Source organism: Priapulus caudatus, unplaced genomic scaffold, assembly GCF_000485595.1.
Source record: "Priapulus caudatus unplaced genomic scaffold, Priapulus_caudatus-5.0.1 Scaffold231, whole genome shotgun sequence".
Taxonomy (NCBI): domain Eukaryota; kingdom Metazoa; phylum Priapulida; class Priapulimorpha; order Priapulimorphida; family Priapulidae; genus Priapulus; species Priapulus caudatus.
This window is the reverse complement of record NW_014577292.1, coordinates 349,520-363,168: the sequence shown is the minus strand read 5'-3', so window position 1 is coordinate 363,168 and position 13,649 is coordinate 349,520. Positions and strand designations below refer to the sequence as shown.

Sequence of the window (13,649 nt, the reverse complement as noted above, 5' to 3'; positions counted from 1 at the left end):
GTAATTATCAATCTTTCAGTTCGCCATCCTACGATTAAGAACACTCGCAACCGGCATACAGCGTTCACGGCTAACCTTCAGTTTCATTTTCTCAGTGCAGCGGTTGACAAACAGTAACTTTTTACTACACCAGAACATTCAGAAAAACCTAAACTATCACGAATTACGTAACATGCTAAGTTGAAATTTCGACCCATTGGCCTCTCCCCGACTTTTTCGTAATATTTGGATTCAAGTTCACAATTATATAGCCCAAAGTATATTTCTTTTTTTCTTTTCTTTTTTCTTGGCACAGTTTTGCTGCGCGCGCGTGACGCGAGACTGCTCCACCATGTAGACCTGATGATCACACTCACAACTCTCGTCAGGCTATTATGCTGGAACACACTTGCTAACGCTATGCCGTCATTGCGTACAATGAACGTGACGGCGTTTTTTGAAGTGAGCGTTTCGCCCCATAGAAATCGACAACCCCATAACGTTTATGGGTGTGCGGATTTCTGAAGTTGGATTTCCCGCCCTCCATTACACACGTAAGAAACTTTCGCCGATGGCTTATTCATTGAACCAGGCACCGGCACGCTATTTAAATGCTTATAGTTTAGTAGTTGGTGGTTTACTAAATAAGGAAAGTAAGATTACGATAATGTATTGCTAACCTGAATTTACTGCTTACTTTACACTTGTTTAACCACTTATCTCTGTTTAGGGGCTCGATTTGGTGACCACAGATTAACTCTCTCTCAAATGTGCAAGCACTAGCCATCTATGGCCCTACAGACCACAGGCACTTGAAACGTATCAACGTGTAAACACACGCCGCCGCCATTGCGCGTACACTGACACATAAATATATATCGTATATATTTATGTGTCAGTGGTACGCGGCAATGCAAGGCGGCGGTGCTATTTGTTCATGCTTGAAAGGACGTCTCCGCGTCTCATCAGCAAGTCTAGTAGCCAACTCTCTGCTTTAAGCAGTGTGTTTACATGGTTGATACCTTCAAGTCACAAGTGCGCTGCTTGCTACAGACTATGTCATCAGTACATAGTACAGTTAGCAGACGTCACAGCTGGACCGTACTCCCACTACCATAATACTTAATGTGAATACTAGTTATTAGTAATACTTTGTACCCCCCTACATTGAGTCGATTTGACAACTCTTTTGACGCGCTAATTTCACGATAGATACACATACAGTTTTGCTGCACAACCACTTTATAGAGGCCGCGGATTGATGACACGCACCATGGCACAATTTCGGCGCCTGTGCGCGGTTGGAGCCGAGCGCGATTTTTTGCGCCCTCTAAAAGAGTGAAAGCCTGTACCAGTCAGTAGTAGTACTCAGTTAGTAGTACTAGCTCTAGTAATACTAATTATAGCAACACGAACAGAATACCCAGGGCTCGATACTTCGACGGCACCGGACAGGGCAAGTTGCCGTCCGGTGCCTATCAATCGCTCCTCGTACTGCCCCTAAAAATTCCAACCCGGACCGACGGCATCACCTGCCTTGCCCTTTTCTGTTAATTGCCTGTCGGACGCCTCTGCGTAGACTGTGTTCGCTGGCCGCACTGTTTGTCGCAGAGCGTGTGCATTGTCTAGCAGAGCGTGGGAGGCCGGATTCCAGTCTACCTTCGGCCAAAAACGCAATAGCCGGTAAACGCTTGGCTTGCTGCCACCGGCTGCAGTAGACGATCGCATAAATCTGGTGCCCGCCTGTGTAATGCACGTGGTAGAACACGAATATTTAAATGCTGCACGGCCCGGACTCGGCGCGCTGCGCGATTTTAAAGCGCGGGAACGACGCCTCTGTCAGGAATGGCAGTTGCTGGACCTGTATTGGTGTGTAGCTTCGCTAAGTGCCGAGTAATCTAGGAAATTTTTAGTAGAATTCATACGATGACACAAGTTTTGCATTAATTAACAATGGTCTGGGTCTGGGCTAGCTGAAAGTTAGGTCAGGGCTGGTGGTTTTCCTCAGTTACTAGCGCGATGGTCTAGTGAAATAAAAAGTTAACGTACGTTGAACGCCTGTTACTGTACTTCATTAGCAGAGGTTGATGTATTAATTTTGTTATGAGCTTTTCCTTGTATTTTTACCAAAAGTGAGCCTTGGTGCCCTTCTCAAATTGTGAGAGTTGCCTTGATGCCTTTTAAAATTGCCTCGGTGCCCATCCTTTTTAGAGAAAATTCAAGGCAATTTCTCACATGCCCCCAAAAAATTGCCTTGCCCCTTTCGTCACTTAATTCGAGGCCTGCCGCGTACAGTTGCCAGCGGCAACCGTACACGTGCTATAGTTACTAATACTAGAGCTATAGTAGTACTAGATACAATAATGCCCTTAATGGGCTCAAGGATAGAGAGCATGTCTAGTAATGAACATCATCATCCTATCCTATCACCGTCCTGGACATCATCTCTAATTCTCTATCCTTGAACCCAATAATGTAACGCAACAAGAGTAGGGTTACAACGCGAGCCTATTCTTTTATTTGGAGGAGCCCCTGAGTGATTCACTCAGGGCGGTTTTATGCCGATGCGTTTTTCGAGACTACAACTTCTAAACTGGGTTTATTCTAAACACGAACCTTTCTATGCTACCCTGGGACTTGCTATGTATCACATCCTCTGTATTAAACTATTATAACCTGTTACAAAATTGGCAGTGGCTACAGGTACGGCAGCCAGATCTTAATGTCTTGAGGCTACGGGTACGGCAGTCCATTCGCTTTCATACTTAACGAGACAAAGATGGCGGCGGTGGCGCCAGATTTCGAAATAACGCCTTGGGAAATAAATTCACGATTTGAGAGTTTAGATGAGCTAGAACCCTAACCCTAAACCTAACCCTAACCCTAAACCTAACCCTAACGCCAAAAAGGGGCTTCAACGAACGACGGCTGCCGTACCTCCAGCCACTGCGTACAAAATTTCGAAGTGACGAGCGGCATTTCTGTTGACCTGTGACGTACAGATTCCCAATGCGCATAGCATTCGGCTAACTTCGTCATGACGTCATGACTGACAGCAGGCATCTCATGATACATTCTGTCATTCGATCTTGGAGTCGAAGTTAGCCGAACGCTATGCGCATTGGGATTGGGAATCTGTACGTCACAGGTCAACTGAAATGGCGCTCGAAATATCGCCGCTCGTCACTTCGAAATTTTGTAACAGGTTATAATAGTTTAATACAGAGTATTGTGATACATAGTAACAGGCTTTCATTTTTAAGGGGCGCGATCGCGCTCGCGCTCCACCGCGCACCATAAATTGTGCCATGGTGCGTGCATCATCGCGCCTCATAAAAGTGGTTGAAATCGCGCACCAAAACTCTGTGTATTATGTTGAAATAGCGCTTCATTTTAAGGATGAAGAATCCTCCGCGGACATCCGCGGAGATCGCGGAGTTCACGTCAGGGTCGATTTTGTGAAATGTCTAATCTGTTGATGATGAAATTTTTTTAGGAGGGTCGTTGAAGTTTACAATTATTGATTTTACAGCTCTGTTTTTTCCTTACTAAACAGTACCTTCATTTTAATGCGGTATATATTTGTTTGTTTGTTTTTAGGTGAAGTGGTGGGATCGATGCGGTTGTGGTGTGTGTGTGTTCATTATATAGTTCACTGGTTTGAGAGTTGTCAGCTGTTGGCATGTATGTGTTGCGTTTTTACCGCTGCAAGTGTGTGTGTGTGTGTGTATCCTGCGCGTGCTAACGCAGGCCGTTATATAGTACGCCGATCGACCATCGATCGTGTTCATCAAAGCCGCCGCGTCACGCGTAGCCTTGCGGCATAGTTTCCCTGTTCATAGAGTTGGTCAATTATGCAATGGTCGCGGAGCCCTACGGCAGTATTTTTTGTTTCTCTAGTTTCAGTAGCCAATGAGGAATGCAACTTTCTACACCCTTCGTCGTATCTTAAAATGGCCAGACCGTTTAAAGGTTGTGATTTTTTAGTGGAGCTCCATCGATGGCCTCTTAAGGTGTGATTTTTTAAGTGGGCTCTCCATCTGCTCTTAAGGGGAGTTGGGGTGTTTGGTGATTATGGAGCGTTGAAATAGTCCCCCTGATGTGTTCTAGGTCGATTGTATCCTCCTGTACTTTATAAATCTGAAGCCTGTTAGTACAGTCCCAGGATAGCGGAGATTAAGGTTCGTGTTTAGAATAAACCAGTTTAGAAGTTGTATGCTTGCAAACGCCACCATAAACGCCCTGCGTGATCACTCAGGGGTCCTCAAAGATAATAGAATTACGGCGTCACGTTATACATACCTATTTGTTGGGTTACATTAATTGTATCTTATAGTAGTATTATGGGTTAGTGCTATTAGTACGTATTCAGGCTTCGCCTTATTTTCAGATTGTGTGTGTTTGTTGTGTTAGCAATTTTTACTTGTCCGATTTGATTTTATTGTCCACAATTTACTTGTTGGCAATCTATGGCGTTAATGTCCTCTTTTGGTTAGTGCATATTATATTATCGGAGTGATATAAGATATGAGATCTATTTATATAAATAGATATACTATACGTATATAACATTGGAGTAGAGGAGATGGAGGGATTCTGTAGTAGGGTTGTATGATGTAGTTGTCTTTTTGATTCCTGAGTATTTTGACCTGACGGTGTCTATATAGGCTCGCACATACCTAGGCATGTGTCTGCGTGCACGTTTGCGTGTGTGCGTGCGTGTGTATTACACTTACAGTATATGAATACCGTATTTACTTGTGTATAAACCGCGCTTTTTGTACACAACTTCAATAAAAAAAATCAGGGGGTGCGACTTATAGACGAGGCTAAGAAATCTTGTTAATGTACCAATCTTTGTACCAACTTTTCAATGCAAAATATGGGGTGAGACTTATAATATACATGAATGAAATTCACACGTTTATGTTTGCATGCTGGCACGCTCGTTGTGTGTCATTACCGATTGCAGCATTTTCCTCAATCACAGGAAAGAGTTTTGCTGTCGTCCTCTCATCCCAGCGATGCCCACCCCCTACATATTCAGTAATGAATATGCCCCAACCGACTTATAAACAATCGTACCCCCACCCCAGTACATAAATCAATGCCGCCCCGGCCAGGGAGGTATGCATTGCCGCTCTGAATAAATCTGTAATGGTAACAGTGGGTGTCGCGGGCTGCTTTTTTCAGGGACCTTTGAAAGCGTTTGAAGTGAGTTTGTGGTGCGATAGTGCCCTGGCTCAGAGGATGTTAAGAATATTAAACAACTAGAACTTTTCAGTTGTCCGATCGGTCAACTAGGCAAGCGAATAACTTGTCCGACATAGACTTTCACTTGTCCCGGGCAATCGGACAATCGTTAGTGTCGAGGGCTGTATTACTATTAGTAAGATTTGTAATGATATAATATTTATATGTAATGACTAATGTCTAATGATGATGGCTCCTACTAATGCACGAAGGGTCGTTGTCGTAACAGGTACTACAGATATGTACCCGAGGTAGTTTTAGGTTGTTTAGTATTATGTTTATATTTTTATATGAGGTATGTTTAGGGTTAGGGTTAAGGTTAGAGTTAGGGTTAGGGTTAGTGTTAGGGTTAGGGTACACTTCTGTAGTACAAGTCTGGTACACTTTGTGTATGTACATATATATGTACCTCGGGTACATATCTGTAGTACCTGTTACGACAACGACCCCTTGAGCCCTACTAATGTATATTATTTTTTTATAATAAATGATTATATGATAAACTTAAGTAAACAGGATTTACCCACCACATGTTTACTACAGAGATGGCAAGTTTGAGAAATGGTTGAGAGTGAGACTCAGCGTTGAACGGAGTGACCACAGGAACAAGGAGCGTTTCAATAAAATATAATGCTAAATAAATACGAAATCTATTTGCTACCAAAGTCTTAATGTTTCTATACTCTCTTTCACCTATTATTGCCGACAATTTCCTGTAAATGCCGTCCAAATGCTCATCTGCAACAAACGCTGTCTGCCGCTGCACACTGACACATAAATATATAGCAGGTAGGAAAGCGTGCTGCCAAAATTCGCTCGACTCGCGCTTGATTTCATATGAATACAACACAAATATTCAACCATTCTACTCAATCTTTGTTTCTTTTTGAAGAACAGTGTTCACTTGTTATAAAAAAATTCTGTCTGTGTTCGTAACCGAGCTGTGTCACACGAAATCACACAAAGCCTGATGAAATTCTCGCGTTTTGCTCCCGTTGCGCAGTTTATGTAAATGGCTGCAAGTACAGGGCTATAGGCGGCGCACTGCATTTTTGGAAACTACCCTGCTTTCCAACTCCCTTACGAGCCTCGTCAAGGCTGCCAGTGGAGCGTTGCAAAAACGTTGCGGCGCAAAAATTAGGTCACGAAGAGCGCTGGTGGGTGTTTCCTGATTCCGACAGCCATTTATATAAACTGCGCAACGGGAGCGAACGCGAGAATTTCGTCAGGCTTTGTCTGATTTTGCGTGACACAGCTCGGTTACGAACACAGACAGTATGGTTTTATAACAAGTGAACACTGTTCTTCAAATAGAAACAAAGATGGAGTAGAATGGTTAAATATTTGTGTTGTATTCGTATGAAATCAAGCGAGCGTCGAGCGAATTTTGGCAGCATGCTTTCCTACCTGCTATATATTTATGTGTCAGTGTGCAGCGGCAGCCAGCGTTTGTTGCAGATGAGCATTTGGACGGCATTTACAGGAAATTGTAGGCAATAATAGGTGAAAGAGAGTATAGAAACATACTAGACTTATAGACATATAGACATATATATAGACTTTGGTAGTAAATAGATTTCCTATTTATTTAGCATTATATTTTATTGAAATGCTCCAAGTGCCTGTGAGAGTGACACCAGCCGAGGGAGCGAAGCGACCAAGGGGAAAGGGAGGGTGTGGGAGGGGGGTGCCCCCCTCTCGCAGTATGGAGCTTTTCGAAATTTGAGGTTTGAAATAGTGCAGTTTAGTGCATACCTATGGTATAATTTATTGCCTTTATAAATATAAGTTCTTACTCATTTTGAATGATTAGAAGTATTGGGAAATTGCCTAGATAAACTTTAGAACTAGTACTAGAAACTAGTCTAGTAAAAGTGCAAGCTGAAAATTGAAAAGTAAACAAAATACCTCAGTAACCTGCAAAGCCGATCATCCAGCCAGGATATTGGATTCCAAGCAGGCAAATAAAATGCGCGCGTGCTGCTTATAGAGTATATATACGTATTATACGTATGCGGCTGGAGCGAGCTATAGCTAGCTGGGCGGCCGCGGAGCGGCGCTGTTGATCAGGCCTTAGCCTTCCGATACTAGTATATACTGGTATCTGGGACTGAAAATGGGGGGGTTTTAATTATTTATTTATTGATTTTGATTTTTGCGTGAGAAATTCAGAGATGAGCGTGAGAGCGTGAGAATTGACCGAAATGCGTGAGTCTCACGCTCAATGGGTGAAACTTGAGATGTCTGTTACTAGTCTCCACCCTCCACTCAGACTACTGCACGTCCTGGTGTTTACTATTAGTATTAATCTATTATGCCATGGAAGCCTGTGGCGGAGCGAAGGGCTATAGTTCTAGAGCTATGTAATGTGCTGAACAGGTAACGTGCTGTGTTAGAATTAAAAAGTGGATGACATGCTGGAAGTTGAAACGCCTGCCATTTTAGCGGCCATGTTCCAGTTATAATGTTGTCAACATTGTTGACATTATCGATGTGAGGAGAATATTTCATTTGACATAATATGCCATTTGATGGAGACGGTCGGTATATGATGGGATTGTCATTGGCCCCGTCCAGCATTCTGTAAATAACCAAAAGTATTTGCCATAAACTGTGTATGATCTCACCGCTTATCGCAGGGTCCGCCCAGACATACATACAAGACGTGTTTGTTCAAAGTTAAAATTAAGTTGCAATGCACAGATAATGTCACATATAGGCCTACAGGGTTTGATATTAAGGAAAGCAAGCAGCACATTTGCTATCAATGTTGGCAATAAATACTTGTCGACAAGAAACTTCTAATAAACCAAATTAAAACTAAAAGTAAAAGCACCAAAGTTACATGCAATTTCTGGTAGCCAGTTATTCAGGGTTGTTTTTTGTCTAAATAGCATTGACCATACGTTATGGTTCATACTTCATTCGATGTGCCACATGCATCAAGCGTTAGTGACTAGACAGGGTTTCTTATACATAAGAGGCACAGTGGCGCACCGCCGTTGTCAAATTTAACATCGCCGTTATGAAAATTTCCCTATATTTACCCGCCGTTGTCAAAATAGTGTCGACCCAAAAATAAATCGATCTGATCACCACGTGCTTCTGGCATATTTAGATTGCCATGTGCGTTTATTGAGTTATATGGGACGTGGGGTCTACACTTTTCCGTTATTTGATTGGTTGGAGTGCCATCCATTTTTCCCCCAAACTGGCCATTACCTCCTTTGTCTAATTTTCCCTCAGAAGAAACCCAGCTAGATCAATAATTACTATAATCAGGGGAAACATGGCTAGGAGGCCTAACTAGCTTCCTTATTAACAGATGAAATTGGACAGTACTGTTGGGTGGTAGGGAGTGGAGCTGCTATAGTTTTCTTATATGTTTCTGCCTGGATGAGGAGTAAGTTTGCTGCTTGCTTTTTTCTCTGGCATTAAAAGCTTGCAGCCTGGCATAAGGGCCATCATTTCTAACCCTGTATATAGTCAATGACATTATAATTAGGATCGAAAACATTCTTGGGGAAATAAAACCATTTATGTACTATATATAGCATTTTCCTCGTCTGCTGGCAGGTGGCAAATAGTTGTCAGTTGCAGTGTTAGGAGTATTTTTTGGTCACTGATCGTTATTGAGCATAGTAACCTTTGAAAATAACTAATCTATATAGGGCTTTCAGCTCATCTGTACCATTTGCAAGGTAGTGGATGGTTCAGATGGGCTTATTAACAAAATTACTTAGCAGATTATAGGTATTTACTGCTGGAGAAATTTGAAAAATATTTAGTTGGTTACTACAAACGTATGTATATTGTTTGTGTGCGTTTACTTACCATTGGTATATGTATGGCTGGCAACCTACTGTTAAGCTGCGTTTACACTATATATTTTTGTCAGCATGCAAATCATACCGATTTTAAGTGCATTCCAATTTTGCCCCCGACTTGACCCGATAGAAGTTGGTGTTGAGTTGCTGTTTACACTATCGATTTTTTGTCAGCAAATCGTACCGATTGTTAGTCTTGCCTCCGATGTGACCCCGATTACTGTAGTTGTATGTAGATTGTAGCACTGCAGTACTGAAACACTGCAGTAAGAAGATGGACAATGGAGGAAGAATTAAGACGTATGTGCGCACAGGTCTGCTTCTTGCGTTAATGGTGAAAAAAATACGAAGAAGAAGGCATTGGGTATGGCCATGGATAGGCAGAAGGCCCCAATTCGGCGTTTACAACAGGTTATTACCCGAATTACTAAACGAAGACAAGGAAAGCTACCGAAACTTTCTTCAGATGTCAAAGGAGGAATTTGACTACATATTATGGCAAGTTAAGTCATGCATTGCAAAAACAACAATGCACCTACGTCAACCCACGTATCACGTGAAAGTTTTAAGCCAATTAGATTTATCCAACTCGCCGATTTCACGAGTTTGAGTCCTGCAAAATAGAACACGTTCTATTTCTCCAACTCGGCGACTTGACTCCGACTCGCCGTTTACACTATCGATTTTCAGCGGATTAGTTGGAATGCACTTGAAATCGGTACGATTTGCTGACAAAAATCTATAGTGTAAATGCAGCTTTACAGTTCTCTCTCACCAAACTATACACAGATGCATTAAATGAATAAGAACGTGCGTTTGCATAAAAGTAAATTTTGATAGTAGATTTGAGTGGCATACGAGTGTATCACACAATGTGTTTATACCTGACCCAACCAGAATAATTATGCAGTCAGTTGCTGTAATTCATGGTGGGCTGCGCTGTACCTCAGGGATGACACACTAGATTTAGAATGGATGTGTGCATGTGCTAATTACAGATGCATTTTGCCACAGTCAGAGTAGACCTCTGGTGGACCCTCGCATGACGATATATGTTATTAAATGAAACTTTCCATGCTCCTTTACGTAACACATGTAAAGGAAAGGACATCAATACCTTCTTTGTGTGTCATACATTCCTAGATTTGGTTTTCTTGTAAATATGTGAGATTTTGTCATGAGAGGTTACATGGATGATATATATATAGCTAAAAGATTGTAAAACAGTCTTCGAATTTAGCTGGGTGTCCGACGCCCGCGACATGTAGAAATCTCGGCGGGCATGGAAACATTGCAAGCTCACTTGCCCGACGGGCTCCTGATTTAAAAGTGCATAAACTATAATACAAATGGCCATTAACTACATGCAGGCATGCACACAGGCACGCACGCATGCACACAAACGCACCCACCCCAGGGTTCTCCCCAGGATGAAATTCAAACAGGGGGAGGGGAGGGGAAGGGGGAGGGGGGAGGGGAGGGGAGGGGGGAAACTAGGGGGTCCGGGGGGCGTGTTTTTTTACCGTACCACTAATTAATGCGTAAAATCGCCACCAGACGGTATTTGGGGTTCTTGTATATATAAGATAGCCAAGTCGGTGTACAGTTAGTGTTGGGTGTGGGACAGGTTAACTGTTTGTACTTGTGTATTGTGTGCAGGCACGGTAAAAATACACGCGCCGGGTGTCCTGGTCGAATGGGAATTCTTGACGATCGATTCCCGCGCTGGCAAACTTTTATTGTGGTGGAATTTAATGGGGGCGGAGGTAATTTAAACGGGGCGCAACGATTGAAACAGGGGGGAGTTTTCCCAAACAGGGGCGCGCGCGCCTCGTTTGCGCAACGTAGGGAGAACCCTGCACCCACGTGCGCATGCACACACACATACAGTGACTTATTATTGCCTTTTTGCGAGAGAAACCTGGAGTTTTGTGAACAACGATAATAACGTTACTCGTCAGGAAACACTAGGGCAGGCTTCTCTGGATGTACTCACTCCTGGGACTCTCCCTGATAGGCTGATACCTCTAACCATGTATGAGCATCAATTGCCTCATTAGTGCACGTGATTATAGCTGGCATACACTTTGTTCGTGGCTGTGGGCAGATTTCCTCCTGCGAGAGTTGACTGTGGGGCCACTGTACTAACTACGATAGACATGATCCTATAGGCAGTCTATGGGTGCTAGGAAAGATTTGCTTGCCTATTAAACTGCAATCTAGCACAGCCAGCCGATTGCTCTGGTTGGCAGGGTTGCTCGACTTTCAGTCCTCCATCACCTGTACAAATCGGAAGATTCCATGTGCTTGTGATGGCTCGACTGGGAAAATCTCCCTGCTTGTAGTAGCATCAACATATAATCGGTCTGATGCTAAGTTCCAGAGGTGGAGAGAAGGTGACGCCACTATCTGCAAAATGCTGCAGCTAAAAGCGGAACGCCAGCTCTTGTTCATGATGGCAGCTGAGCACTGGTATGTGGAAGGGTGAAGCATAATGGTATCTGTTGGTCTGGTATAGGACAGGAAGTCTGGAACTCCCCCCCCCCTGGTGTCCAGTTTATCGTGGCCTGGAGAAGTGGGTGGTCAGACAACCACACTAAAATGGTTTCTCTCCACCTGAAATTAGAGAGACTAGCCAACTCCATTCCTCCCACGCAGGGCAGAACGGTAGTAGATGCACGAAGATCCCCACACCTCGGTTGAGGGAGGCATTGGCAATCACCGAGTCGTCCTTCATATGTGGCAGACGATACACCCAGGTGCTGATTCGACGGTACTGTGGTCTAGGTACCACATGCCATTCTCAAGCAGTGGGCTTTTAAGTTTTGTGTTATTGGTACCCACCAAGCAGGGTTACTGACACGTGGTAAAATGCAGTTGTACAATCAGTATGGGCTTGGTTCAGAAATCGTAAACGTGCCACTTCCTGCCAACACATGTGCCATATCTCAAGCCGCTACTCCGAGATGCAATCCAATGACATGCATTTCGAGGGTTGTTTCCTTCTATAGAACTGAAAAGAATTGTTCCAGGAGTTTCCCCACAGGGACACAGCGAGATTCTTAAAGTGGGATGTGGGCAATTAGCCGTGGCATGGCTCGTTGTAGGGACAAGTTACATTATCAGGGTGCTATCATCTGTGGATAGACTGGGTACACTGGGACAATAGACATCCTACCGTATATATAGGTGTTATAACGACGTTTCTACGTAAGCGTGACACTTCACGATGAAGCACTAAGTCGAAGTCAGATGCAGCTTGTAGAATCGCATGAGCGTCCGTCCGTGATCCGTGTGTCCGTGTGTCCGTGTGTCCGTCAACAGTTGGGCACAAATCTTAACTGCTCGACGTACGGTCACGATATTTGGGACGTCGGGGGGGATCATGAAAAAGACACGGGATGACCAATTTGGGGGTCAAGGGTCAAAGGTCAAGATGTGTCAACGGAGAGGGAATATTTTCCCCTTAACTTAAGGTATAGGAGGAAATACGGAATTGCGGCACAAATCTGAACGGCTCGACCTATGCTCTTAATATTCGGTGTATAGTGTGATGGGCAGGAAACCCATCACCAGTGCGAAATTGGAGGTCAAAGGGCAGTGGGGGAAAGGTCAGATATCAGACATTTTTTGAGGACATGGTTTAATGGACAGAGTGGAAAACTTTTTTGTTTCAGCACTGACCTACCATTTTTATCACTTTATTGAAAGGACCATGAAATGTGCTTTCCACTGATGTGCGAAGAGTAAGTGTCTGATAACCTTTTGACCCTCAAGAGGAGGGTTAAACATGGATTTGTTGACTGTTAACAAAGGACTGAACTGTGTTTGATTGTACTTGTGTGGTCGTGGAAGACTTAAATTTTACAGTGAAATTCTGCATGCAAAACTTACTTGAACAACGTTTACGCGCCTTAAATCATATATGAACTTTGACCATTCTCTATATGAGATTCTGTACGTTGGGAATACAATATCAATAGCACTTACGCAAACGTCTGTTTTTGAATAACGCCAACTATAAATAGGCCTACCTCGCAGGTGGGTGGCTGATAGTATCACAGCATGGGCTAAACGAAGGTAGCAACTAGTTCGGATTATCTATTTCCTGCACCTAGTCAGTATGCACGCCATCTATCGGAACAGAGTGAGGAGAATGTCCCGGCAGGATAGGTCAAATGTACCTCAGATGAGCCCAGTCGCTCTGCGGCTCTTGTTAAATTTTATAATTGTATAATAATATCAATTTTATTATATAATTATGAAATACTTGCTAAAATTTATACAATGCAATTTAATATTTATGCGATCATCTAGATTCTAGAGAGAATTTGCTAGTGTTGCAGACAGGCAGGCGCAGCTGGCACATGTTGCCACAGTAGGGATTCATTGATCAGTCACAATTGTATTGGATATGAAATGGCAGCTTTGCTGTTGATACACTGTAGTATGTGTCCCTGTTAACTTCTGTTCGTTTTCTAATTGTTTGTAGCAGAGCAGAGTTTATTTCTTAGCCGTACATGTTATAACAAAGTGTGAATAAATGTATATTCTAACATGATAAGTATGTAAGAATTGACTTTGAAACCA

At 43.2% G+C, this 13,649-nt stretch overlaps 1 protein-coding gene across 3 annotated transcripts in view; it reads left to right on the top strand.

Moving 5' to 3' along the window:
* The first annotated feature begins 446 nt into the window (after window positions 1–446).
* LOC106807733 (vesicle-fusing ATPase 2-like) overlaps window positions 447–13,649 on the top strand; it is a 32,451-nt gene continuing 19,248 nt past the window's right edge. Inside the window, exon 1 of one of the 3 annotated variants that reach the window (XM_014810179.1) lies at window positions 447–533. The gene's annotated coding sequence lies outside the window, so the exon portion shown is untranslated. Of the gene's footprint in view, window positions 534–614; window positions 633–13,649 lie in introns of those variants that run through there. The other 2 variants (XM_014810181.1, XM_014810180.1) reach the window with 2 other exon arrangements.